This window comes from Otolemur garnettii, unplaced genomic scaffold (assembly GCF_000181295.1).
Source record: "Otolemur garnettii isolate 467f Iridium unplaced genomic scaffold, OtoGar3 scaffold00296, whole genome shotgun sequence".
Classification (NCBI taxonomy): domain Eukaryota; kingdom Metazoa; phylum Chordata; class Mammalia; order Primates; family Galagidae; genus Otolemur; species Otolemur garnettii.
Genome location: NW_003852691.1, coordinates 576,465 through 581,391, shown reverse-complemented (window position 1 = coordinate 581,391; position 4,927 = coordinate 576,465).

Below are 4,927 nucleotides of genomic sequence, written 5' to 3'. Positions count from 1 at the left end.
CTTCTTTGGCACTACTGTGAACAGAATAGATTTCTTAACTGTCTTTGTGGCTTGACTATTGTTGGTATATATAAAGGCTACTGATTTATGGGTGTTGATTTTGTAACCTGAGATGCTGCTGTATTCCTTGATCAATTCTAAGAGTTTTGTAGTAGAGTCCCTGGTGTTTTCTAGGTATACAATCATGTCATCTGCGAAGAGTGAAAGTTTGATCTCTTAAGATCCTATGTGAATACCCTTGATTGCCTTTTTTTCCCTAATTGCAATGGCTAAAACTTCCATTACAATGTTAAAGAGTAATGGGGACAATGGAAAACCTTGCCTGGTTCCTGATCTGAAATGATTTTAATTTAATTCCATTCAATACAGTATTGGCTGTAGGTTTGCTGTAGATGGCCTCTATCAATTTGAGAAAAGTCCCTTCTATGCCAATTCTTTTAAGTGTCCTAATCATGAATGGATGCTGGATATTGTCAAAAGCTTTTTCTGCATCAATTGAGAGGATCATATGGTATTTATTTTTAAATTTGTTTATGTGATGAATTATGTTTATAGATTTACATATGTTGAACCATCCTTGAGATCCTGTAATAAAACCCACTTGGTCATGGTGTATAATTTGCTTGATGTGTTGCTGGATTCTGCTGGTTAGGATTTTGTTGAATATTTTTGCATCAATATTCATTAGAGATATTGGTCTGTAATTTTCTTTTCTTGTTGGGTCTTTTCCTGGTTTGGAGATCAAGGTGATGTTTGCTTCATAGAATGTGTTGGGTAGCATTCCATCTTTTTCTATATTTTGGAAAAGGTTAAGTAGTATAGGTATTAGTTCCTCTTTAAAAGTTTGGTAGAATTCTGATGTGAAGCCATCTGTTCATGAGCTTTTCTTTTTAGGGAGATTTTGTATAGTTGACGCTATTTCATAGCTTGATATGGGCCTGTTCAACATTTCCACTTGGTTCTGATTAAGTCTTGGAGGGTGGCGTGCTTCCAAGTATTGGTTGATTTCCCTCAGCTTTTCATATTTCTGAGAGCAAAGTTTCTTGTAGTATTCGTGGAGGATTTTTTGAATTTCTGAGGGGTCTGTTGTAATTTTGTCTTTACCATTTCTGATTGATGAAATTAGAGATTTTACTCTTTTTTTCTTGGTTAGGTTGGCCAATGGCTTATCTATTTTGTTGACCTTTTCAAAAAACCAATTTTTTGATTTGTTAATCTGTGATATAATCCTTTTGTTTTCTATTTCATTTAATTCTGTTCTAATTTTCGTTATTTCTTTTCTTCTGCTAGGTTTCGGATTGGAGTGTTCTACTTTTTCCAGTTGCCTGAGATGTCCCATTAAGTTGTTAACTTCTTCTCTTTCCGTTTTCTTGAGGAAGATTTGCAGTGCGATAAATTTCCCTCTTAGGACTGCCTTTGCAATATCCCAGAGGTTCTGATAACTCATCTCTTTATTGTTGTTTAGTTCCAAAAATTTGGTAATTTCCTTCTTGATCTCGTCTCTGACCCAACTATCATTCAGCAAAAGGTTATTTAGCTTCCACATTTTTGTTTTGGTCTGCAGATTTCTGTTGTTGGTGAGTTCAACTTTTATTCCATGGTGGTCTGAGAAGATGCAAGGGATACTTCCTATTATTTTAAATTTGCTGAGGTTAGACTTGTGACCTAGAATGTGGTCTATTTTGGAGTATGTTCTGTGGGCTGATGTATAAAAAGTGTACTCAGTTTTATTAGGGTGAAATGTCCTATAGATGTCCGTTAAATCCAAATGCTGAATGGTTAGGTTTAGATTCAAAATTTCTTTGCTAAGCTTCTTGTTGGAGGATCTATCCAGCACTGCCAAAGAAGTATTAAAATCTTCAACTATGATGCAGCTGGGAGTAATCAGGTTGCTCATGTCCGTTAGAGTGTCTCTTATAAATTGAGGTGCATTATGGTTGGGTGCATAAATATTGATAATTGAAATCTCATCATATTGAGTATTACCCTTAACAAATATAAAGTAACCATCCTTATCCTTGCTCTCTTTTGTCGGTTTAAAGCCTATTGTATCTGCAAATAAAATTGCAACACCTGCTTTTTTCTGCTTTCCATTAGCCTGGAATATAGATGACCATCCCTTCACCCTGAGTCTATGCTTGTCTTTCAGACTAAGGTGAGATTCTTGCATGCAACAGATATCTGGCCTGAGTTTTTGTATCCAGTCCACCAGCCTGTGCCTCTTTAGAGGACAATTTAAACCATTCACATTGATTGAGAATATTGATAAGCCTGGTATAATTTTGGGTATCGAGTTTTTTGAAATTCCACTGGGCATCTTTAATCCTTTTGTTTTAATGCCTTTTGTGGAGATTGGAATTTGATCAAAGTTTTCTGGATGGGTTTATTTATGTAGTGGAAGATTGCCCTGATCATTATGAAGGATAGGTCTGAGAATGTCCTGGAGGGCTGGTTTAGTTATGACAAATTTCTTCAACATATAAATGTCATTAAAGTATTTAATTTCTCCATCATAAATTAAACTCAGTTTAGCTGGATACAGGATTCTGGGTTGAAAGTTATTATTTTTTTTTTTGAGGAGAATGAAGGTTGATGACCACCCTCTTCTGGCCTGAAAGGTTTCAGCAGAGAGATCTGTAGTCAATCTAATATTCTTCCCCTTGTAAGTTAAGGTTTTCTTGCATCTAGCTGCTTTCAGAATTTTCTCTTTCATGTTAACTTCAGTGAAGTTGATTATAATGTGCCTGGGGGATGTCTTGTTCTGGTTGAGTTATGCTGGGGTTCTGAAGCTGTCTACTATCTGAATTGCAGGATCTCTTGGCATGTCTGGAAAGTTCTCTTTCATAATTTCATGAAGAAGAACCTCTGTATTTTGTCAGGCAACTTTGTTGCCTTCAGGGATTCCTATACGGTGAATATTAGTTTTCTTCAAATTATCCCAGAGCTCTCTTAGTGAATGATCAGTTTTTGCTCTCCATTTGTCATGATCTTTGGATGTTTGGGCATGTTCAAAATCTTTGTCTTCAGTGTCCGACATCCTCTCTTCTGCCTGGTCCTTTCTCTGAACAAGGGCTTCAACCATACTTTTCAGATCTCTGAGGGCTACAACCTCTTGCTTCAGTATGTTGTAATCTTTGATCATGTTATCTTTGAAATCATTGAATTCTTGAGATAGCTTTTGAATAATTTGAAATTCTAGTTCCCTCCTTTCCTCCATTCTGTTGATCTTATTCACTATCCAGATTCTGAACTCAATTTTTGACATCTCAGACATCTGTTTGTGGAAGGAATCTTCAGTTGCATTTGCCCTGTCCTTCCTTGGGGGGTGTGGATCTGCTCTGGTTGTTCTGGTTACCAGTTTTTCCACTGATTCCACCCCATACTGTATTTGCACCTTTCCAAGACCGTCCCTAAAACTGTTCTGCCGGTGGCTTCTCTTGGTTGTCTCCTGGGTGCGCACTGCCAAGTCCCAGGGAAGGGGGGATGGTGGCCACATGAGCAGCCAGTGGGTGGGGCTCAGTCCTGGGTGCCTGCCCCAAGACCCCAAGAAGTGGGACGGTGGCAGTGTGAACAGCCAGTTGGCAGGATTCAGTCTTGAGCACTGGCCAGTAGCAATCCCCTGGAAATTGGGGACGGTGGCCATGTGAGCAGCCAGTGGATGGGGCTCAGTCCTGGGTTCCCATTGCCCAGTCCCCAGGAAGCTGGGACAGTGGCCAAGTGAACAGCCTGTCAGTGGGATTTAACCCTGGGCACTTGCAGCTTGCAATCCCCCGGAAAGCTGGGATGGCAGCAGTGCAAGCAGCCAGTGGGTGAGGCTCAGTCCTGGGTGCCTGCTGCTAAGCTCCTGGGAAGCCGGATGGTGGCTGAGCAAATAGCTGGTAGGTGGGATTCAGTCCTGGGCACTCTCTGGTAGCGATCTCTCAGAAAGCAGGGACAGCGGCCGGGGAGACAGCCTGGTGCAGAATGCGCTGGCTGGTGGGATCGGTCCATGCAGAGCAAGCATGGTTCAAGGAGTTCTCCCAGTGCAGGACTGGGGCAGGTGCTTGGTCCTGCAGGCATGGGGGGATGTTGCTCTTGGGTCTTCTCTCACTGCCTCTGTTGGTAAGGGGGGGAGGCTGGACTGGAAACTCAAAATGGCAGTGCACACATCAATTCCACTTTTCTGCGTGGGAGAGGGTGTTCTGAATCTCAGCAGGGTCCCTCCAGGGAGTAGACCCCCCCATGGGTGGCTCTCACTCATGGAGTGAGATAATAGGTCCTGAGTTTATCTATTGCCTGTAGGAGACTCAGAGGAGCGGTTGAAGAGAAAACAAAGGAAAAGCACAACTTTCTTGGGGGAAGGGATGGACGCTTTTCCTTTGGGGTCTATTATGTACATGTAGATTGCTTTCTAGGAGTCGCAGCTTGCCTCTGCAGAGGTGCCCTGCTGGTATCACTCCTCTCTTGGCTGGGCTCCCAGTCTTTGACTTTGTTGGGTGTTTTCTGGACTTTATCCTTTCTTCCGGACAGGAGCTTCTGTTGGAGGCTGGTACCTGTTGGTCATCTTGCCCCTCCCCCCAAATCAGATTTTTTAAAAAATCTTCTTTTCCTACACAATGTGGAATGCTAAGGAAAATAAGATTTTTTAAAAAGTCTGATATCTGATTTTTTCTGTACAATGTGGAATGCTGAGGAAAAAAAGAGTGTCAATACTGCTTCACTGTCATCATGGACCCTCTAGGGGAGGATTCACTCTCTGGGTAACCTCTCTTGGCTGCCTGATGCACTCACCTTCCCTGTAGAGGAGGACTATTCCACAGAGCACCTATTAATGAGGGACACATTGTGTATTTGTGCTGTGGTGAAAACTGTAGCCAGGACCCTGGTGTCGCTGTTGCACACCTGAAATGTGCTGACTAGGGTGATTAAGGAAAATAATTCTTCATGG